Below are 25,231 nucleotides of genomic sequence, written 5' to 3'. Positions count from 1 at the left end.
ATAATTAGTGAGTTTTGATTATGCCAATCTCTGCCTGTATTATAACAAACTGCTTTCTGGGTCATTTTTCCTACATGATTGGCAGATTTTTGAGGGCGAGAGTATTTTCTTCATTTTCCACCCAATCCTTTTTCTTTTCAGTTAATTCTCAATTGCAACTTGAAATGTTATATTTTAGCTGGGACTCTGCTGGTTAGCAGCATGAGGTGACTGGTGTGGGTTGACCTGGTTAGAGCTGCTGGGATTTGATCAAAAGCAGCCTTTTCTCCCCTAACTTGTTATCCCAGGTCACCTACCCACCTCCACCCCTCATCATGCTGCATTCGTGAGCTCTGTAATCTCACTCTCACCTCTGATTTCTCATCCACCATGGGTGCTGATGACAAGCCTGATGCATAAATATCAAGGGTTTCTGTGAATGCATCATCTACATCTTATGTAGGTTTTCAAATTTTCTGTTACTATAATTTCTTCTTCAGGATTTAAGCATTACCTAAGAAGACTCTAATGAAGCTAAGTGCCATGGCATATCCTTGCAATCTCTATTATTCTGGAAGCTGAGACAGGAGAATCAAATGAGCCCAAGCGCTCCAAACAAGTCTGGACAATCTAGCAAAATCTGATCACAAACAAACAAACAAACAGACAAACAAACAAACAAACAGACAAACAAACAAACTCATCCATCCCTAGAAGGTCCAAATGAAAATTCCTTACCTGGGAGACACTTTACTACCATTCATTAGCAGAAGTTAGGTCTTATTAAGAAATGATAGCTTGAAACAGGGACAACTTGATCTGAGAGAAAAGGATGGTGGACTAAAAAAGCTCAGAGTTTGGTGGTGCAGAGATTGTTCTTGATGCCAACAGAATATTCTTCCAATGTGAGTCTCTGAGTGACTCGGGAACAATATGAGGATCCTGAGCACTGGGGAAGTTTAACATTTTTAAGAGGAGAAGAGAGGTTTTGCCAAAGACCAATCACAAGTTTGAAAGTTTTAGATAAGGAGCCCTGTGTGTCCTGCCCACAGTGAAGCTCATGCCTGTATTAAGATTATAAGTATGGGTTGGGGATTTAGCTCAGTGGCATAAGAGCCTGCCTGGCAAGCTCAAGATCATGATTTGATTCCAATTACCCCGCCCCCCAAATGTGGTGAAAGTTTGCTAAACACAGAGTCACTTAGTGGTCTAGGACTTCAGTAGTGGTCAAATGTCTATTTTACCGTCCATTTTAAGAACTCATAGAAAACAGGATCAAGGTCATACTGGAAATAATCAAACAACAGAAAATACTCTTAGTTTATTGAGCATTCATAAACCGAAAACTTACTTGCTTTATTGTATGTGGAGCAGCGCAGATAGATAATAGTTTGGACTTAATAGTTTACAAAGCACATTTATTTGTATTCCAAGAAAGCTGGTAGGTGAGTTATCTTCCCAGTTATAGATAGGAATGGTCGGGCTCGGAGAGGGTATTTGACATGTACGCATTTATGTGCCTGGTAAATGGTGCAAGTTCAGACCAGACCCAGACCCTCTGGGGTGGAGAAGGTTTTCTGCGTGGTGTCATCTGAGACCTGCTTCTTGCAACATTTGCCCCAACTGTGGCTCAGGCTGGTTACTCAGGATGTTGGTTTGCCTTATCCTTGGGACCTGTATATTTTCAAAAATAACTTCTTGCACTCTATTTTGACCTTGTCAAAGTTAGTTGCACAAACAAAGGTTTCAAAGGCTTGGGCTGATAGGGAGAAAGTAAATTATGACTTCTATTTCTCAAATCTGGTGGTCATGAAGGTTTTCATGGCCAGAGCTGAGGTTGTCCTCTTTTGGGGACAAACAGACCAAAGAGATATTTATGCTGCTTCTAGAAATTTGAAGCCCTATTATTGTTTTGAATATGGCGTGCCTTTGGGTTTCCTGTATTCTTGGAAAGAATTACCCAAGGGAGCATCCAGCACTTTTAGGTTGAGAAATGACTGCTACCAGCAAGCACTTCCTAGGGAGCTACATAATCATGTGAGTGTCTTTTACTGGATCCTCAGAGTGGGGTCAGCTCTACTGCTTCATATGATTACTACTGTTACTAACTAACTATCAATATTGGATGTTATTTATCAGTGCCATCTCTACCAGATACAGTTTTGTTACACACTCTATGTGCAAGGAGTGATTGAAAAATACAGTGGATTTTAAAATTAAAAAATGTGTTACAGTAGAAGATGTTGCTGTTAATCCCCCTTAAAACCTCACTCTCACCTTGAACACACTTATTCCATGATTCTTGCTGCAGCAGTTCTAGAAATGCTTTTCATCAGTGTCTTTACAAGGTGTGAGTAAAACATTGTGGTAAATACTTCTGTGTGCCATCCAAAGGAAAGGCAGGCTCGGAGAAATATTTCAGGGTATCCTCATTCACCTGGTTTACTGGATCAGGCACCATGTAAGTGCTGGCCTTTCACCAAGGTAAAAATGATGATGAAAGGTAAACATTTTGAATAGATTCAAGACGTGGGAACAACCCTGACAGCACAACTGGAGACACAAAAGAGAATTTCCAGAGTGCCCTTAGAAAGTGGCAAGATGATAGGAAAAGTTAAGTGTGTTTGAAGTGAGGAGGATTCATGGAAATGTGTCTTTTTAAAAGATTTTGTTTTATTTTAAAGAGAATAAAACAAAACAAAACAGAACAAAGCAAATCGGGACAGAACAATGCAAGCAACACAGGACTTCACGACAAGACAACAGACGATCACCAGTGGCAACCATAATGTCTCTTGTCTTCTTCAAAATAGTTTTGTCCATACCTTCACACACAGTACAATCAAGCAAAATAAAATAGTATAAAACTGATCAAAAGTAAAGCATTGGACTTCAAAACAAGACAATAGGCAATCAACAATGCCTACCATAAAGTGTCTTGTTCTCTTTAAAATAACTACCCATACCCTCATACACAAAATCAAATAATAGAAAACAGACTAACACCAACCAAATAGAAGAATGAAAGCATTACAGGACTTGAAAACCAGATAACAGGAAATAGACAATGGTTACTATAATGTCTTGTTTTCTTCAAAATGGCTGTTCATACCATCACATGTAATAAAATTAAACAAAACAAAACAGAAAACCAATTAAACAAAAGAATTAAGGCATTGTAGGATTTCAAAATCCTACAAGGTAATCGAAAACCAACCATGATTACCATAATACATCCCATTATGTTCAAAATAGCTGCCCACAACAACAAAGTAAAGTCTAACAAAGCAAGACAGAACAGAACCAAATCTAACAAAACTGTGAAAAAAAAATGCAAGAGTTCAAGACAAGACAATAAGAAATTAACATTGGTTACCACCTTCGCCTCCTAGGTGTTTCCTCTCTCTCACTTTTATAGTATCTATTATGCTTTTTGGATCCCACTAACTCCTGTTTTTTATGCTAGTGTTCACCTGTATGAGTTCTAACTGTTTTACTATGAACATGACCTCCAGTTGCACCCACTTACCTAGAAGAGTCTTGAGATTATCCTATTTTAGAGCGGGGTAGCTTTCCATTGTATGAAAATTCCACATCTTTCTTATCCATTCTGCAGTTGATAAGCAAGTTATCCTTGTTTTTTTTCTGGTCTCCTGTTAGTGGAACAATGGTTTTCTCCCCTTTGGTTTTCAATCTGTAAATTTCCTTAAATGTGACTTAAATGTGTTTCTTATAGATAGTATGTTGATGGATCTTGTTTTTTGATCCACTCTCCCTGTATTTCTTTATACTGCTATATTGAGGCCATCTACATGAATGGTTATAACCTGCATGCACTGGTTTGTCTCTGCTGTGCTATCTTCCTGTTGCTGGCCTTCCACTTTTCCTTTTCCTTCAGTTGTCTGTCTTGTTTGGTGATCCGCTTCTGCTGCTTTCCTGCAACCATGGCCATCTTTCTCTCTCTCTAGAGTATCCTTCAGCACTCTCTGTAGGGTTGGTTTGCTGGTTGTGCATTCCTTCAGTTGTTCTTTGTCATGGGAGTATCTTATTTTTCCATCAATTTTGAAACATAGTTTTGCAGGGTACATTAATCTTGGTTGGAAGTTGTTTTCTTTCAGGATTTGAAACACTTCACTCCAAACTCTTCTTGATTTGATGGTTTGTATTGACAAGTCTGATGTGATTCTTTTTTTTTTTTTTTTTTTTTAAATTTTTATTTAAGGAGAAAAGAAAAGAAAGAAAAAAAAACAGTGAAGGGGTACAAGTTATACAGATTTACAGAATAAAAAAATGCGCAGTAGGAAATCACTAGTTAATGGATTACATATTGCCATCTTAGAAATAATTGTTCAAGTCACAAAATTAAAGCTTGTAGAGTGGACATTCCACCAATGATACTGCAAACAGTTCTGTTCAATGATCCAACAAAACTCTGTGATATCATTTTCTATCTTATACTTTTAAATATACATGCAGTTATATAGTTTAGAGCACTTTCTTTTCCTCTCTTTTGTACAGTGACTATTACACATTTTGGGTTTCATTGCTCCCACGGTTCTTGTTGCTTTTTTGGAAGAGAGTAAAACCAAATGTGACATAACAGAACAGAATCGGTCAAGTCAAAAGGGTGGACATAATAGATAATATAAAAACATAATACAAGGTGATCAACCATGGTTACCCTAATGCCTCCCGCTATTTCTAATAGAATTGCCTATATCATTAGTTGTAATACAATTGAACAAAACTGTAAAGAATAAAACCGACAAAACCAAAACATTGGAGACATTGTAGGTCTTCAAAAGTAGATAAAAGTCAACGAGAATGGGCGTTATAATGAATCTCATTATCTTCTCAGCTGATGTCTAAACTTTCGAACCTGATACTATCCAGCAAAACAGAATATAGGAACCTCAGTCAAAAACAAGATGGTGAGAGTAATACAGGGCTTCAAATCGAGATAATAGAAAGTCAAAGTGGGTTACTATATTATATCCTGCTATATTTTTCCCTGTAATTAAATGGATAAAAATAAAAAAGTAAATAATGGAGTGGAGATTGAGAAAAAAAAAGAGGGCATAACAGCGAAACAGGGCAGATCAAAACATAACCATTTAAGCAGAATAGTGTTTCACCACCAGCTAATCCTGACCCAAAAATAGTTACCATATTGACTCCCTCCCTGAAGTCCTTGAGTACAACTTCATATACTGTAGCATTAAGTATATCAAAACAATGTAAATCCATTTAAGAGAATGACAGCATTATAGAGTATTTAGAATCGACTAACAGAAAATGAACAATGGTCTCTGTATAATCTCCTTGTCTTTAACAGGTTTTTTCTTATACTATCGTACATAGTAAAATCCAATAAGATACAACCTGTTTAGACCATTGGAGACAGAAGAACAAAAGCTAGATGAGACTTCAAAACAAGATGGTACTAAATCAGCATTACCTATTAAGATGTCATTTTCTCCAAAAAAAGCTGTTCCTATCATCCAATCTTCTCTGTCTCATTTCTGTTGAGCTCTTTTTCTGTCAGTAGCTGTCAGTTTGTCTTCTTCGTTTTGTTCTCTGCTCTATTCATTGTGGCCTCCCCGCCCCTATTTCTGGGTTCTTTGTATTTTTCTTTTTTTAGAATATCCTGCAATACTTTCTGTAGGGTTGAATTGGTGGTTGCAAATTCCCCCAGTTCCTCTTTATCTTGGAAGCACCTCGTTTTTCCATCAATTTCCAGGGACAGTTGTGCAGGATATCTCAATCTTGGCTGTAGATTATTATCTTTCAAAGCTTGAATTATTTCTCCCCATGCTCTTCGTGATTTGATGGTTTGTGAAGAGAAATCTGCTGTAATTTTGATGGGTCTTCCCTTGTAAGTGATCTGTTTCTTGTCTCTTACAGCTTTTAATATTCTGTTCTTGTATTGAATTTCTGGAATTTTTATTATTATATGCCTGGGTGTTTCTCTGTTAGGGTTGTAGGTAGCTGGGGTCCTGTATGCCTCATACATTTGAGTATCTTTACCTTTTGCTAAATTAGGAAAATTCTCCTGGATTATTTCTGTGAGTAGCTTTTGTAGTTCACTTGTTTGTGTCCCTACTTCTTCTTTTATGTTCTTAATCCTTAAGTTATGGCTCCTCTTATCATCTTCTTGTCTTTGTATTATTGCTGTGTGTTTCTTTGTTATTTTTAAGAAGTTTTTCATTTCATTCTCCCATGTTTCAAGTCTGCCCTCCAATTCAGATAGTCTGTCCTTAGTTTCTTTCAAGCTGTTATGCCAGTCTTGGGTAGACTTCTTGATTACTTGATAGTCCCTTTGTACCTGCTTCACATACTCAATGCTTTCTCTGTTTTCTCCATCAAGCAATTCTCCCCTCTTTTTCTGTTCTTCCACTCCACCATCTGCTTTTTCCTGGGTGGTGCTTAGCATTTCTCTAACTATTCTGCATACTTCTAGCTTCAGGTCATTGATAACTTCATTCCTGAATTGGTCTATGAGGCTCTCTAAATGGCGCTTAATGTATATTGGTACAGTGTCCACTATTGCCTGATTCTCAGGATTGGGGGTCGAGGAGCCTTTTTTGTTGCTTCCCTTCCCCATATTTTCTGTTCCTTATAAAATGTAATCTTACACAGGAGGCCCGGCTTCCCTGCCTGTCAGCTACAGCTTGATCGAATTGCGCTGGCTAGTTGTTCCAGCTCACCGCTGCGCCCCAGGGAGTTGCGGAGGAGGCAGCCTACGCGGAAGTCGGTCGCTCCTCCGGGCCACCGTCAGGCTCTGGGATCTGGGCTAGGCCAGCCTAGGGAGTCTGCGAGCAGCGTCCCTCCGGCCAGGCACCTTTCACCAATCCCGTCCGAGAGGGAAATGCGCGGCTGCAGTTGCCACCGCGCCCTGCTCTTACAGGACTGCCCGTGCCCAGAAAATCCTCCGCTGGAGTCAGACTGCGGTAGGGAGTCAGTTCCTCGCTCACCTCGCCACCAGTCAGCCTTCCTTCCTGCCCGTCGCGTTTCCGAGACCGTTCCCAGACGCCCGTTCCCAGAGCTCGGGGGTTGCGTCTCTCCTTGCTGAGCCGCTGTGGAGGTAGCCGGCCGCCGCGCGGCGGGAAATCCAAGCCGCGGTTTCCAATGGCGCGCAGTCGAGCCTCCACACCGAGATTTTTCTGTTCCTATTTTAGTGCCAGGACTGTATTCCAAGTTGGATTCTCTCAGCCCAGTTCGTTCCTGAGTCAGCAGAGCATATCTCTACTGGTTCGTATCTCCTTAGTCCGCATCATTCCTGGCCTCTGAGCCGAGCCTTTAGAGAGCGTTCAGTAGTTGCTGTTGTCTGTCCGCCATGTTCTCAGGTAATTCAAGTCTGATGTGATTCTGAGTGGTTTTCATTTATAGGTGATCTGTATCTTTAACAGCTTTTAATATTCTGATCTTATGCTGAATTTTTGGGGTCTTGGTTATTATACGTTTGGTGTAGATTTACTTTGGTATGGCTAGTTGGAGTTCTATATGCCTCACTTATCAGTCTGCCAGATCATTTTCCCATATTTGGGAAGTTTTCTGTTATTACTTCTGTAAATAGCCTTTTTATTTCACTTGTGTTGATCCCTATTTCTTTACTGATACCTGTCACTCTTAAATTATTTCTCTTTGCATTGTCTTGCAGCCTTTGAATTGTTATTTCCTGTTTCCTTTTTTTTTTTTTAGGAGATCTTTCCTTTCATAATTGCTAGCTGCAATCCTGTCTTCAAGGTCTGAAAGTCTATCTTCAGTCTCTTTCAAGTGGTTTTGCCACCCTTTATTGACTTTTTTTTTCCTGGATATCTCTTTGAATCTGTTTCTTGCATTGAAATTCCTTTGTATATTGTTCATTCAATGCTTCCATCATTTTCCTATGTTCCTCTTTTTTAAAATCTGTCTTCTTTAGATATAGTGAGCAATTCTTTCATTATGTCTGTGATTTCTTCTTCTACTTGACATATTTTTTCTGATTTGATTACTTTTATAGTCTCATGAAGTTGTTTCTTTATTTCAGTTGCTATCCTCTCAGAGATTTCAAGTGTGGCTTCCATTTTCTTTTATGACTGTATTTCTCAAACTTGTTCTGTGTGGGCTGGAGGTCTAAGATTGCCTTTTGCTCCTTTATCCTGACATTCTCCTGGGTTCCTCCTAACAAGGTGGTTGTGGGGTCCCAAGCATTTCCCATATTGGCTGCCCCTCCATGATGTAGGGGAATGGGACAGGCATCTGTGTTTCTGTTACTCCAGGTTTGCAGGGAAGTTGCAAGGCATGGAAAAGGCTTCTCCACCTGTGTAGCTACACTGGGTCTTCTCTGATGTCCAGAGGTGTGTGGTGGTGGGGTTGTTTCTCTCAACCTGTGTATCTACACTGGGACTCCCACAAAGGTGGCAGGCACATAGGGGTGTGTTTGTCTGATTCTCCCTGTGGATGATGGCTGCCTGAAGGAAGCAAGGGCCTCTAGTGGTGGCCTATGGGTGGTGTGCATGGGCCTTACATGGCTATGTATCCCTGTGCTCACTGCCTGCCCCCAGGAAGCAAGCCTTCTATTGTCCGTGTCTGGCAGGCAGAGGTAGATCTACTGGCTCTCTCTGCCCATGATAGCTGCCCAGAGGAAGGAGCCTTATGGTGGTGGTAGCCAGCTGGCAATGTGTTTTTTACTGTCATAATGAAAAAAATTTAAGCAATATCATATTTTTTAGTTACAACTCTTTTCTATTATTGCCAATTCTAAAAACTGTCATATAAAATAAACATTGTGATCCCCATTTTACTGGTAATGGTACTGACAGGTTAAACAATTTATACTGGTTCTAAAATTGAGTAAGTTAATCTGATTAGTTTTGTTGTCCTATCTAAAATTCTAGTAATAGATGTTTCTATAAAAAGGTTTAAATAATTTGTAGAATCATTAATTCTTCTTGAATACCATGGTCAACAAGTTAAAGGCCTTTCCTAGTAAATGTGCCTACTTGTAGGGGTTTTCTGAGCCTGCTGTTATTCCTCAGCCTCTCTGCTGTGGGACTTTCCACCCATGTTTATGGTGTAGCCACAATCAGGACTGTTTCTTTGGCAGAGTCAATTGTGGGAAGGTAAGCAGGACAGTCCTGTACATCTCATACTGGACAGAGGTCCCTTTTGGTTAGTTGAATTTTTTCTTTCCTCTGTCACTCCTATGTCAGTGAACTAAAATTCTTATCATACATTTGCTAACAGGTAGATTTGGGCCTAAAATGTTTGTCTTAGAGAATATCTTTAGGGAGGCTTTCATGCTCTTTGAATTAGTGTTAGTGTTTTTTTGCAATAACTGCTAGCCTGCTTTCTTATGATTAATTCCTTTCAGGAAGTGACTGGAATCTTTGGGAATATCTGGCTCATGCACCATCAGCATAGCTGGGCTATGCTGAAAAGTTATGTTAGCAATGCAGCTGTGGTGGAGAGGACTTGACCTAGGGTGAGAATCCTGGGCTGTCCCAGGGAACCAGCTGTGTGAGCTAACCTGTCCAAAGGGTCACCTAGCTTATAAGTGCCTTTATTCCTTAATTTGAACTTGCATAGATAACCCAAGTTTTAGCTGCTTGCATGATGGAGCATGAATTCCTACCATACTTAGAGCATGCTTAAAAGACATCTAAATGAAGTGTCTCAATTTCCTAACTAATGCACTGTAAGCAGTCCGTACCTTTTTTTCCCCCTATCACAATGAGGATGGAACCCAGGGCTCACATATTTGAGGCAACTGAGCTACCCTTGAGCTATTTCCCTAGCCCCTTTCCTGCATTTCTACATGAGTACTTTTCCTTTTAATGTGGAGCGAATGGGAACACTTAGATTTCTCCCCATGCAGATTATGAAGAAGTCTGCTCTGTCTTGTTCCTCCTTTAACGTTTTCTAAAAACATCAATAATACTAAGTGATCTGTATTGCAGATACCTTTCATGAATGTTTGAAGAGTATACAGAGTGTGTGTGGGGCTAGAAACTGAAGAGCTGAGAAACTGAACTTTAGACTCACTACACCCATATTCTCTGGCATCTCCACCCATTTGTTTCTTCAGGTCTCTGTCACCAGCTCTGTGGCTCAGACTGCCTCTGCCTCCCAGCCTCTTCCTTCTTTATGTCACATCAAGGTAGCCCACATTTTTGCTTTCTCCATCTAGTAGAGGAAGACAAAAAATGTTTTTGTTGAATTATTACAAAGGCCAATGAAATTTTCTCTTTTTAAACTTCTCCTTTCTAGGATTTCTCCAAGGTGGCAGAGTTCATCTTTTGTAACCAGACAAGTTCTCTAAGGCACTTTCCTAAAGAGAAAACATTTACAGTGTGCGGGAGAAGCTTTTTGTTACTGTTTGATTTCATAGCTATTGGTTTCCTTTATGCAAATATTCTTACCATTCTCCCTAGAGTTTGTGCTCCTTGTGGCAAGCAGAGGGATCATTTTGAATGCAAGTGAGATTCTCCTCTTTTCTTTAAAACTCTTGACAATACAGGTTAAATTCAAAGTTCCTTATGTGGCCTTCAGGGCCATGAGTGCCCTGACCTGTCACAGTCCTTTCCTCCCTGTGCTCCAGGCCTTTTTTGGACATGCTGCAGTCCTTTTCCCTGTGGGGTCTTTGTGCTTCCCTCACTTCCTGCAGGGCTCCACCCAACTGTCTCAGTCAGGGAACCCTTCTGTAGTTGCCCTGTAAAACTACTCCTCTACTAGCTTTTCATACTTTTCTCATGACAATCACATACCTGAACTTTCTACCTGAGTATAAATTGCTGAATATTATGGTGGTGGTCCAACCTAGTGGGAGGCCAGAAAAAAACAACTCATCTCCCCAAGGACCACTTTCTCCTCCTTCTCCCCTCAGCCCTGAATTCAGCTTCCTCTTTCCCTTCCCCCTGCTTAAAGAATACTCCAATCAGCTTCTAAAGCGTCACTCACACCCCCCAACTCCATCTCTGACCGAAGTCCATGTAAACCTCAGCTCCGATTGTCTCAGGTCAGGGCAGTCCAGTGAATGGCACACTCCTTTCCATGTCCTCAGCTAAGGCCTCTTCCATTTTGCTTCTCTGTTGCACCAGAAAACCTAATAACGTGTATAATAATCTGGCTACTTTTGTTTCCCTACACCAAAATGAAAGCCCAGTGAGGGTGGAGTTTCACTGCTTCCCTGGTTCCCTGCTCTTTCCACATTTCCCATAACACCTGAGTTAACGCGCAGTAGGCCTCCGTACATCTTTGGCTCAATGAGTGTATGCAGCCACAGATATTTCTTGAGCACTTCCATGTGCCTAAATCTGACACTTCTGTCTCTGTAGATTGTACAGTTAGGGTTTGTTATGTAGAGATGCTTTCCAAAATGCAGTGTATTCCCCTGGTGTAAAGCATTGCTACTTCCTGTCCCCATTGCCTATTTTCTTTCTCTTTCTTTTCTCTTTGTTTTTTCTCTTCCTTCCTTCCTTCCTTCCTTCCTTTCTTCCTTCCTTCCTTCCTTCCTTCCTTTCTTCCTTCCTCCCTCCCTCCCTCCCTCCCTCCCTCTCTCTCTCTCTCTCCTTACTGCTGGGTGTCTCAGAGACTCATTGTGGTGCCTCAGGAGCTGGTAAACCTTTTCTGCAAAGGGCCAGTTAGTAAGTACTTTAAACTTCAGGCTGGGGTGTAGTTCTTGCCTTGCATGCAGAAGGCCCTGGGTTCAATCTTTAGCACCATTAAAAGAAAATTACGGGTCACATTGTCTCTATCTCAGTTATGCAGAAGCAGTCATGGGTAGAATATGAAGGAGAAAGTATGGAAAAAAGGCTCTGGCCCATAGACACTATGTGCTGACTCCTTTGGAACAATAAAAGGAGTCTTTCCACAAATCCAGCCCATATCACTTAGTGTGATGCCTTTCCTATAGCAGTTGCCATTTGGGGGAATCCAAAGAATCATTGCCTGGTAGAGGCGTTTGAAGGATCAGCAGTGTCAGGGGGAAGATCACTTGGAGGGGAAAAGAATTACTTCCAGTCAATCTCAAATTTGTTTTATTATGTTGGAGCAAGGCCCGTCTTGTTTCTCAGTAAGAGAATGATCAATCTAAAGAGATTTGAAACATAAAACAGATGGAAAAATAACTCAGTCATTCAGAAGTTCATGTTCAAAGTAGTGCGTGGAGTCACACTTCTTTCTTGGTCAACTGGACGCCTTGACCTGTGATGGTCCGCCCTGCACTGTGTGGCAGCTGTGGGGCTCCACCTACCAGCACTGTCACACAGGTCCCAGCGAGGGTACCTCTGCCACCCCAGTGCTGTGAGACAGTTTAGGTTCGGGTTCAAGTTCCAAATCATTTGTCTCCTGGCTTATTTTTGTGCCAGTGAAAGCTGCTAACAAGCAAGCCTGGTAACACTGCTGAGTTACTGGATCTGGGGACTGGCTCGAACTTTTGTACATAGTAGAGGCTGCATTAATTTAATTGGTAGGTCGCAGGAGGTCAGCATGTTCCATATGTTCCCCTGTCTAATGCCAAGTCTGTTAATTTGAAACATGTTGCTCTCCAGCAGGGCCAGACCAAAGTTTTGGTCACTCAATCTGTATGTGGATATGTGTATGTAGCATTTCTTTCATTTACAAAAAATGCTGGGGGAAAAAGAACTGATGAATCAGAGTATTTCACAAAACTGAGTTTCCACATATAGGTTACAGAGAAAATGAGCCTCATTACTAAGATGCCCTTGTGTTCTGCTGACCAAAATTAGAAACATATTTATAAAATATGCCATCATTTTGTCAGGATTCAAAGCTCAGTCTGGACTCTGTGACCATTTTTTAAAATTTAGCATTTATTCTTCTTGGGTGATAATCAACTTTTAAGATGACATCACCTGGTGAACCTTTGAACATTAATGTCACTTTAGAAATTTGATTTCTTTGGTTTGGCAGACTGGATTTTTCTCATCACAAAGCTAAATGAAAACTCAGTTCAGGAGAGCATGTTTGGTAAGAAACAAACAGGCTAGAAAACTGTGCCACAAAGGAAAACACAGTTTGGAACAATGTCTGGTCCAGTCTCAGGGAAAAATGGGTTAAAGGTGGAGGGGCATTTTGTGGAAGAAAATCCTTTTTTTAGTTTAAATGTATTAAGGATGATTCCTAAGAGCTAGAAAGTTATCTGATGGCTGGATCTTTTTTTCTTTGACATCTTGCATTAGTTCCTTAGCAAAGGGAAAACATTTAAAGTTTTATTGTTGGAAAAGAAACTTCTGTGCATAATAGTGCTGAGATCACATATACACTTCAACTGGAACTTTATTTTTTAGAAAGAGCACTCACTACATTTCAAGTTGTTTCTACTTCTCCCATATTTTCATTTAAAAAAATTTTATTTTAAAAAGAATACAACCAAGCAAAATAAAACAGAATAAAACCAATGAAAACAGGTAAATAAGTGACACAGGATTTCAAAACAAAATAAGAAATCAACAATAGTTACCATAATGCCTCTTGCTGTCTTCAAAATAGCTGTCCATACCTTCAGACATGCTTAAAATCAAACAAAACAGAACAGAATAGAACCAATAAAAACAAAACAATGAATGCAATATAGGACTCCAAAACAAGGTAACATTGGGGGTATAGGCAACTACTTTGAAGGCAATAAGATTCACTAAGATGCCCATTCTGGTTTGACTATTATCTCCTTTGGAATTCCTGTAATGTTTACAATGTTTAAATTTTATTGGTCTTGTTCTCTACTGTTTAGTTCAACTTTATAATACCTAATGAGATAGACAATTCTTTTTAAGGTAACAAGAGACATTATGGCAACCATTGTTGATAACCTTGTACTCTGTTCTTACATCATGTACTATGTCTATCCTTGGTTTTGACTGACAGCTTTGTTTTGCCATATTTGACTTTATTCTCTTCCCCCCCCCAAAAGTAATAAGAACTAAGGAGTAATAAAACCCAAAATGTGTAAATTTTGTTGTAAAAAAGAGAGGGAAAAAAAGTGCTCTCAAGGATACAACTGCAAGTGTGTTTAGGGGTGTTAAATAGCTGATTATATTAATGTTTTTGGTTGGATCACTGAACACAACTGTTTGCAGTCTCTCTGTTTGAATGTTCACTTTGTATGCTTTGATACTGTGACTTGAGCAACTATCTCTAAGATGATAATGTGTAATCTATTAACTGGTGATTTCTTACTGTTTTTTTTTTTTTTTTGTAGTTCTGTATTACTTGTACCCTTACACCGCTTTGTTTTGTTTTGTTTTTTTTCTTTTTCCTTTTAAATAAAATTTAAAAAAACCCAAGATAACAGTAAATTCAAATCTCCTGTCTTTCCCTTTTTCCTTTTCCCTTCTCTCTTTTTTCTCCTTTCTTCTTCGGGAACTTACTGTTAAAAACACAGATATTGGACAAATACAATAGACAAACATGTAGTTTTAAAGTGAGGTTTTAATATAACTGGATAATCCACATTGTGGACATTGAATACAAAGCTGAGTAGTTCAATTAAGATGAACACATGCCCTTCCTATTTCTAGAACTAGATATATTACGTAAAACCCTGATTGTTTTTGCCCTTTACATCCAACTTAGCTCTATTATGTTAGTATCAACAGATGGGTTTAATTTGAATAATTTTTTACTTTGGACCACTTCATGCCTTTTCCTGGGAGCCAAAAAATGAGAGTGAGCTCATAGAAGGAATTGCATAAATGTGGCTCATTAGGGTTATTTAAGACCTTGAGTGGATGTGCTCAGAGAATGATAAAAATTAAGAAGTAAGCAATAATTAAACATTATACTCCATCAAAATTTCCCCCTGGATACTACAAGGAGAGATAACACATATATCTTGGCTAATATATGACTTGTTAGAACTTTTATTTTTTTGCCACAGCAAACATTTCAAATTATATGTACTTTAAATTATTTCTGATTTTGGTTTAGAGATTTAATAGCATTTTAAATTTTTACTATTTAACTTATCTGGTCAACCTTTGAGACATGCCATGGTTTATTGAAATAGTCCCTGGAGTTAATTCAGACAGTCGGTTAGTGGGAGAGAAATGAGAAGAAACCAGACTGAGAGCTAACTTATTTCTAGAATGAATATGAGGTAGTAGCATTTCCAGTCTACTTTTAATCAAATGAAAACATTCAGAATAGCTAAAGAATTACATTCTTGTCCTGGATAGTTACTGAACATAACATACTACTAAAAGTCATATTTAAGAAAACTGGATATACTATAATCCTTTCTCAGAACAAGGAAAATAATTTCACTTAGAGTTTCCACACTGGGAACAGTCAGACTTCTATTAAATGTGGAGACACCCATGGTAGCTGGTACTTCTGTGCATTGGCATCTGGTTCTTACTTCTCTCCCCTGGCATTGCTGGGGGCGGTAGGTATATCTGCTCCCATGACCCTGGCTATGGCCATGTGACCTGCTTTAGCCAATGAGGCAAGAGGAGAGGGCACATCTGAGTGGAGATGATGGAGAGTTGGGTGTGCTTTGCTAGCTCTTTCTTTCCCTTTGGCAGTGGTGTAGGTACATGTGGAAAAGGAGATGCCATTTGATTGAGGCAGCCTAGTACCCAGCCAACATATGGAGGCCAGCTGCCCTGGAGACCGTCCTGGGCCAGTGATGGACTCTGGTTGAGCAAGAAGTAACTTTGTTGTTTTAAGTCTCTGAAATTTTGGAATTGTTTGTTACTGCAGCAATCTAGTCTGTCCTGACCAATTCAGGATGAAACTGAATGGTGTGAACTAACACAGCTTCTAACCCTAAGTCTGTTGTGAGGACAAACACTAAGATTAGCCTCTTGAGCGGCTTTAGGCAACAGCTGGGCCCTGTGTAATCTGAATTACTTGGGCCAGGGACTCCCACTTCCCGCAAGATGCTGGCTGTGTCTGACGTCTGCTTCCCTCAGCATTCAGTCCTCCCCGGTGACCCTGCAGCTTCCTCTCCAGCTGGCACCTGTGCTCACCCTGCCTGTGCCTGAGCCCAGGGTTTTGTGGAGGAAATCTTTATGCTTCTCCTGTTAAAAGGGACCACTTGGTGGAGTCCCACACCAGGAGTGCAGAGCCCTGGTCCACCCGATTCTACTCCAGCCTGTGTCATAGGAGCGACAAGAAAAAGATCCCTGGGATGTCACTGCCCAGTAGCCTATGACTTCCAATTTGCTTCCAGACGGACATTTTCTGGTGTCTTCTGGAGCTTATTGCCAGACTTTTATCTTAGTTAAAATTGTAATCCTAACAACAAATCTGTGAGGTAGATAACCTTCTCCCTTCTCCAAAAAAAGGGACCTCGCACTCAGCAGATTTGGCACGGGCTGTAACTGGCAGTACACAAATCAGATACCAGCTACCCAACTCACCCGAGATCCTCTGCCTGGAATAATGCCTGGCTTTTATAGCTTTGAGCCTTTTTCCTCATGTGTAAGATACGGATAAACTGATCGAGGAACCAAGAAAAGAAATGAGATTGGAAATGTTGCTGTGGATTATGAGTCAGATCACTTTAATGTTCTTTAGCAGATGTAAGTAAACAATGGAGTTTAAGTTTTTAGAGAAGAGAATATCTTTTCTAAATGCAACTTTACTCAGGGGTTGATTCATGCAATTATGGGTTCAAGATTGTAGAGCAAATGGTTGTTACGGCTGCAGACAGGATTGCAGATGATTGTTGTGTGAGCTGCCTTCCATTGCTGTAACAAAATATCCAAGACAAGAAATTTAACAAGAAGCCAGGATTATTTTGGCTAAGTTGTGGAGGTTTCAGTCTGTGGTTCATTGATCCTGTTACTTTAAGCTTGAGCATCATTGTGGGAGCATGTGGCAGATCCAGCTTCTTAGGTCATGGCAGACAAGAAATGAACTACAGAGAGAAAGAGACTGGCATCCTATAAGCTCCTTTAAGAACACACCCCGAGGAACCTAAAACTTCTTGCTTTTGCCTCTTAAAGATCTCCACCATCTTTTAATAGCATCAAACAGAGGACCAAACCCTTTCACAGATGATCTTTTTGTGGACATTCCAGACCCAAATGACAGCAGTTGTAATCTATCAGAATTCTAACCAGAGCCATGAGGTTAATGCTGCCATGCAGTGACGCTTGTCTTGAGCCAAGGCACCAAAACTAAGCCAACGAAGCTATCTTTTGAAGTTTCATGTTCATTCCAATACTGTTGTGTGTTTACTGCTTTCAACTCATTCTTGTGTTGCTTCCATCTCTCACAACTTTTTCCATTGTGTCTTTTGGAAATATTTTTTCTTCTGTGAAATCTCTGCTCTGCTTGGAACACCTCTACAACATGCTCCTTCTACTCTTTGTTTAAAGGGATATATGCCTTTCTCAAAGGAATATGCTTGATCTTCAGGGTCTCCCAGACTGGGTATAATAATTCTCTGATTTTGCAGATAGCACAAGAGGTAGTGTGTGTGTGTGTGTGTGTGTGTGTGTGTGTGTGTGTCTGAACAGGTTAACTGCAGCACAAATACACCCCCAAATTTGGCTTAGACATAAAGAAATTTGTTGCTTGCTCACATTATAATACTGAGTAGATAAACTTTGTGATGGATATGTTAATATTTTAAGCAAAAAAACCCTGATTACAAAGTGATCTTGCAAAATCCTCAGTTTGTTGAACACAGCAACTCTGATAGCTGAATTATTTGTCCTCAGCAAATACACATGGCAACTGTATTGACTGAATCTTCAGCCTTGGCATTGGTAAACAAGACAGCTCTGCTGGCTTCATTCCCAGGCCCTGGCCCTTCAACCACTTTAGCTACACAGATCTTGTTAATCACTTGCACTGCTCTGTTCTTGATGATCTTTTTGGCCGTGTTCCTTGTGCTAGACCTCCATCTGTTGTATTACTCCAAACCTACCAGATCCCTCATCTTGGCTCCACTAACCACATTAGCTGTGCCAGCCATGGTGCCACCTATTTTGCAAGACTTAAAGTAGTATACTAGGTCAAGATATGATAAATCCTTTATACTAAGATGTGAACTTGTCTCTTGAAATGGATAGCACAAAAAGTATCAGATACAGACAATTTGCAATGAGACTTCCAAAGTCAGGCATTATAGTGCATCTTTTTTATGTGTATAGCTATTGTGTACTGATTGCACATATTTCTGATCAGACAGAACTTTCTTATAGATTAGATGTTTCTGACAGCTGAATCCTCCATTCACAATTTTAATCAGCTAAAGATTGAAAAAAATTCTATAAATGAGAGCTTTTGGCACTGCACATTTCTGCGTTCTCCTTATCCTTTTTGTGGCGGGAGTTTTGGGACATGCTTATGTCACAGCATGGCTGGTGGCTTAGTGTCATGATGTCCAGTGGGCTGCACAGTGGGCTGTAGGAGTTTTCTGCTCTTCAGTAAAAAGCAATGCTTGATGATATGTGGATGTGAATGGAGATTGCATAAATGTATCCCTTTAAAACTCTAACAACTATATCTCCAATCCATGTTCCTTTAACTGGATTCCAAAATGCAGTGAAAAAATATTTTGCTTTGTATCTCTGCTTTCCCTTTACTGTTCTTTTATTTGTCTGACAATTGCTCAGGCCTCTACTGGGTAGGTGAGGTGTTGATGCCTGAAAATATTTGAAGAAGGAACTTTTTCCACAGTGGCAAGAAAGCTCATTTATTTTATGTCATATTTTACTTCTATAAAATTCTTGTATCTTTTATAAAAATGACTCACCCTGGGAACACATTGTGAGGGGCCCTGAAAGTTAACCTTTTTTTTTTTTTTTTTTTTTTTTTTTTTTTGCTGAAATAATCTCTCTAGGCATCAGCAAAGGAGACTGAGGAGGGACGGCCGCCTTAGTAAATAAGGACATAGCACGGAAAGAGTGAAGAGTAAGAATTTCAGGGAAGAAGTGTTCTCAGTAGCATAATACACAGAGACACCAAATAAGGAGAGATGGGAAAGAACTCAGTAGACGCAAGGTCGGTGCTCACTCACTGTGCAGAGGCAAAGATTTTACCGGTTTGTATTTTCTCTCTCATTTCATCTATAATGGTTCCCGAAACCTACAGGAATAGGAATGATGATGTTATTTGCTGTCAAAAAGGATTAGATGTCTTATGATGCAAGAGATATCATGAATTCTGGCTATTTAGAAAGCATCCTAAAATTTTGGGAAGTAATTCTATTTTATTATTACTTATGTGTTTATAGTGCACAGTGTTTGCATTCCTTGCATAGAGCTGGGACTTCTATGTAATATATTTTAATTCCTTTTATTGATCTCCTTTCCCTCTCCCTCCCTCCATGTCTTAATTCCTTTCCATTTGAGAAGTATGTATCTTCCTATTTCCTATTACTTATCTTTATTTTACTCTTTATTTATAACTCGGGTTATAAACTATGAGATATTTATGCTTGCATGTGTGACTTATTTCATTTAACATTATACTCTCATTTTCCTACAGATGACTTGTTTATCTTTTTTATGGAAGAGTAGGACTCCATGTTGCATAAATATCACAACCTCTTTATCCATTCATCTGTTGATGGACACACAGGCCAGTTCCAAGATTATTCTACATTGTTGGTGGAAATGTAAAGCAGTAAAACTACTATGGAAATCAGTGTGGAGATTCTACAAAAAAGTAAGAGTAAGAATTCCATTTGATCCAGCGTTCCCCCTTCTAGGTATCTTCTCCAAAGTGTTAAAGACATCAACTCTAGTGATCCATGCATATTCATGTTTAAAGCAGCACAGTTCATAAAAATATCTTTCAATGAGGAACATTGCTTTGTTTGATTGGAGACCTCATTGCTGTTACCTACGAAAACAATCTCACTGGTTAATGGATGCTACTAGGTTTTCATGATTTTTGCCCCACAATAAATTTCCTTGAAACATTCTGATTCCTCCCCCCAACAAACACAGTATTTTTCATCTTTAGTCATCTGAATTAAGTCTAAATGAATCGCTTATTTTTATTCTTCTTGTGTTCACGTTTTCTTCTCTGTCTTATACATATGAATCATAGTTTTAATAGCAGTTTAATAACTACTTTAGTACAATTTTCTGCTAATTCCAACATGTCTATAATTTATGGCTCAACTTATATTATTTGATTTTTTTCTCTTGGTTGTAGGTTATAGATTACTGGTAACTTTTGATTGGGTAGCAGGCATATTTTACGTTGCTGATTGCTAGATTTCAAAAATGTTTCTTTAAAACTTGTTGAGCTTTGTCCTGGCATATAGTTACTTGCAATCAATTTGGTCCTTTTGTTACTTACTTAAAGCTTTCTTAAGGCAGTTCCAGAGGAGTATTTAGTCTAAGACTAATTTAGTCACTACTGAGACAATATTCTTCTGAGGACTTTACCTCATTCCCTAGTATTGGGATATCTTTCCATTCTGTCTGATGGAAACACAAAATATTCCCAGCCCTGTGTGAGTTCAGAGAATTGTTTGGTCTACCAGTTCTTTGCTGGCCTGGGGCAGTTTCCTCTCGTGCATGCCAAGGTAGTCACGTTGTAATGGTCAAGACTGGAGGGAACCCCTCTGTGCTCTCTCTGCACAGCTCTCTCCTCTTCAATGTTCATTCCCACATGTTCTAGCTCCCTTGGCTTTTTTATACTTTGATGCTTGTCTCTTCACCCATGAATACCATGATCTTTGATGGCCGCTTCCTCTCTGTTTTGCAGTTCTTCTAGGCAGTAAGTAGGATTCATTTCATTTGTTTCTGTTTTTCTAGGGATCAAGTCATAAGCTGCTTATTTTACAGGATATGAAAACCCCCTCTTTTCATGAACTTTGCTTGGTCTTCTAGTTGGTTAAGGTGGGAGGTTGAAACATTCTCTGCATTTTGGCTGGCAGCGAGAGTTCTCACTGATTTCTGATTGATGGCTAAAAGTAGTATGTCTCTCCATTAATATCCTTGAAATTTATTGCTTCTCAAATCTAGACATAAAGACCTGAATGAAAATAAATTGCTTTCTACTTCTTTCCAGATCTATATCCTTCACCAGTAATTTTATTTTCATTAGAAGTGATTTTTTTTTCTTTTCTTAGAGGAGATAATTTTTGGAATGATCTGCAGAAGAGCTGATTGAAAGAGGAACATTTCAGTTTTGATAGCTTAGCCTTCTTAAAAGAAATCTCTTGGCAAAGTGCGAGGTTGTGAGTTTGATCCCAGGTACAAAAAAAATCTCTGTGATTCATGGTGAGCTTTTTCTGTGAAGTTTGCACTGATCACTAAGCGTGTCTAATGAACAAATGCAGGCCTCTCATATAACTCTTAGGTTATCCAGCTATTGCCCTCCTGTATTATTAAAACTCTATTAAAAACAAGCAGTGCATCCAATCAAATGTGAAATCATTTTCATTTTATGTGCTCCTGATGAATGTACTGAACTGAAACATAAATCACATCCCAGCAGCTTTCTAATGACTGCAGTTCTGCAGCTTTTTGTGCAAGTAATTCTGCCTCTTACCGACTCCACAGTGAGGAGGGAGCGATTCTGAGCAGCAATCTCTGTCCAAGGTACAAACATTGCTGGTGTGTGCGTGGAAACTGGTGTGAAAACCCATATAGAACGCTTTTCCTATGGCATCACTTTAGAATCAACTGTAATGAAATACAGTCAAAATATATTTTTAATGTAATTTTAAAGAAATGTTAGTGAAATTCATTGGGAATCATGAGAAAGCAATGGCATATGGGCCAGATACACAACTTTATCCCTTATTTACTTGCAAATTGTGTTTTGAGGGTCTGACACGTGTGAGGCATGATGCTGCTATTGGGAAATTAATATTAACTAACCAAAGTTCCTTCCTGGAAGGGAAGTGACTATTTTAAATTTTATCACCTTTAGAATTATTTGCTTAATATTAAACATTGAGTTGTTTGCCCCTTGATTTACAGAACAATGTAGGACATGATAATTCTTCATTGTATAATAAAAACTGACCTTAAAGATTCTGTTTTCATCTGTTTTTTAGCCTCGCAAAAAAAGAGGATTTTTCCTGCACTAGCTGTACTTGTTAAAATTTAGGGCTTCTTTCAATGTACAAATAAAAGCTACATTATATAACTCTCTTTCTCTGTCTGTCTGTCTGTCTCTCTCTCTCAGTACTAGGCATCCTTGCCTATTGTTTGGCATGGTTTTTCTGTGCTGTGTTAAATTTTATTTCTGTTTTGGCGTCAACTATGTCTTGATCTCATCCCTGGCTGTCCGGTTTTGACCTATAATTTCTTCCTTCAACTTTCTGTCTGCTTGGCTTTTCCAATTTGAGGCCTCGCTCAATTAAACTCTTTTGGCTCTTTAACCTTCTGCATCACTTCTCAGGCAATGATTTCCTCACTCCTGGCCTAGAATTTCCTTTTGGATGACTGTCCTGTAGTGATGACTCATGACTCTTTCCTCTGTCCCACCCATCACCAGTCTTTGGTACAATCCCAGGGAGACATGGCCATGTACCTGGAGAGGTCTACTGCAAGAATGAGGTGATACCTCTGGCTTCTTCTTCTCCTTCTCCTTCTCCCTTTTCCTCTCTCTCTCCCTCTCCCCTTCCCCTCCTCCTCCTTTTTCCAGAAAAGCTTTAGTACTTGGCAAAGTTACTCATGGTCTTCTGTTGTACTGCAGCTCATGAGCATCATGGAGCCACATGCACTGGGTTTCTCCATGGTCTCACAACCTGGTATAAAGAGTCAAAAAGGAAGTATCAACTCACTATAGGGGACAATCTCAGCTTATTTTCAGTTAGCCCTGTCACTTTCAAACCATCAGATTTTCCTTAAAAACCACTCTTCTTTTACGCACATTCTTTAAACCTCACATTGATTTAAGCATTTGATTAATTAGGAAAGTGAAAAATGCTAGTTTAGCTCTCTTACTCATTTTCTGAGGCCTTCTAAGTAATAAAATAAGTATGGAGACTTGAATCATCAAATTAGCAAGGACTGGTAGTTCTTAATACTAGTTGCTGATTTGACTACTCTTGAGGAAGAATAGTCATCTTCCTAAAAAACATGAGGTGGGGAATTATAAGAAGAGACACATTTGACTTGCTGTAAGACAGAGTAAGTTCTGACCTCCTAGAGTGAGTGATTTTGTTGTCATTCATAAGTTTTACCTTAAAAATGGGCTTGAGTGTTGTGTAAAACTCTCCATTACTATCAAGCATGTTTTAAATTATTTATAATTTAGTATAATTATCACCTTAAGAAAATGTTCTATGATAGTTACCTGATTTTTTTGTAGCTTTGGCATATTATCAATATCACCATAAGAGTTAGAATTCAGTTTGAGAAACTTTGACAAGCAATTAAAAGCACTGATTATGGACTTAGACTGAACTAGTTTGGATACTGACTGTACATTTTTCTAAGTAGACATGTTACTAAATCTCTTTACACTTTAGTTTCTTTTAGTATAAAATGAAATTCTTGGTGATGGCAATAAAATAATATGTGTCTGTTTGAATGTATCATTCTGCTCAGGAATGGATGTTACACAGACTTTGTGAAATCAGAGAACCTGTCTGCCTTATTCTTTTTTGCAGAATGAGCCAAATACCTGGCACCTGGAGGAATACAATAAATAGTTCTTGAATTAATAAAACAAGGGCTCACAGGTTGGTGATTTCAAGGTAGATTATTGTAATGTGTACATGGAGAGGAGCTTAAAATAGTGTCAGGAATACACTGGTCCTGCCTAAGTGTTTTCTAATTGCCTGATTTAGCAAATGACTTCACTTAGTGCTCATCCTTAGAAAGTAAGGATCAAAGGGGATATGAATCTAAGAATAATTCTCCATCAATACTGTGGTATTTGTCCTCTGGTCTATAACAAGAAATGCCTAAAAATATTGACATATAAAAATTTACAGCACACATGCTTAGATAATGTGTGAAGAGCCTTAGAGCCATTGTTCAGGTCAAGAACAGAGCTTTCCCAGCTGCTGGAAGTCCCTTCACATGCCACATCTCAGTCACCTTTGCTCTCACTCTCCCTAAGAAGTCACGAATGATGTCACTTAATCATGCCCTTACTGCTTTATGGTTCTGTATGTGAACTGCATTTGTAGTTAAGTCTTGCCAAATTATACAGATGTGTTTTTGAGCCTTTTAAAGTCTAGTTGTTCCTCTTTCATTTCTACATTTTACCTTACCAGTTACCTTTTGGAGAACTGGTTGGACCTCTAGAATTTCTCACTATTGAGAGTTTACTGATTTTGTGATAAACTTACTATGTAGTGCAGCTTGTTTCTTTGTTCCTGTATTTCTTGCAAATTGGCAGCTGACCTGAGAACAATGATCAGACCTAACACCAATCCTTTAGCAAAACTATTAGGTGGTGCTGATTTTTTCATCAGGGGGTGCATTATATCTATCTAGTTTTGATTTTCTTTGATGTTAGTAGCTGTTGATACTTAACATCTTAATTCATTAATTCGAAAGTATATAATTTGATAATTGCATTTTCATCTTATAATTGGAATTCTTTTGTAAGGAAAGGCTTCTCTTCCTCAACTATTTGGTTGCCCAGGTTCAATTTATATAAGAAAGGATAAATTCTTCCATCTCATATCAAGGCTGAATTATAGCCAGTTAGCTTTCTGTCATTTTATGAGTTCAAAATTAATTACGGACACCGAATTTTAAAATATTTAGTAAGTTTAAACCCATTGCAATTCTTTTCTCTCCTGAAGATCAAATGTCCTGTTTTTGACCAGTGATATTCTCTTCAAGTTGCCTCTTAAGTGCTGTTGACAGCATCTTTGCTGTCTGATAGGTCAAAATAGTCTCTGCTCTTATGTACATTTCTTGCTCCAGATTTGGAATTAGCAATTTCTTCAAGGGATCAGCTTCATTTAGTGATAATGGCACCAACATGCCACTAATAGGAACTTTGCCTTTGTCTCAATCAGTTCCTAGGATTCTTCTTTGTAAGAGAATTAAGACACACACAAGTAGTTATGTATTTGTATATGTGTATGCAGACACATGTTTTTAATTAAAATAAAATATATCACGGGACTGTTGAGGATTCAGTGCTTGTTTTCTGTACACAAGCAGTTTGCTTGTGAGAGTAGAGAAGTGGATTAATAATATGTTACATGACGCTGGAAGCACTTGGCCAAATAACAAATTCTAGGGACTTCAAACACCTGATATAACAACACATAATCACCTGTAAATGTGCATAATGCTATCAATGGGACATCTTTTCCATGCTCTTGAAATTTCCAAATGTTCAAGAAGAAAGT

Source organism: Cavia porcellus, unplaced genomic scaffold (genome assembly GCF_034190915.1).
Source record: "Cavia porcellus strain 051 isolate PalLab524CR breed Dunkin Hartley unplaced genomic scaffold, mCavPor4.1 scaffold_1, whole genome shotgun sequence".
NCBI classification, from domain to species: domain Eukaryota; kingdom Metazoa; phylum Chordata; class Mammalia; order Rodentia; family Caviidae; genus Cavia; species Cavia porcellus.
The sequence above is the reverse complement of the archived record's forward strand: the minus strand, read 5'-3'. Positions refer to the sequence as shown.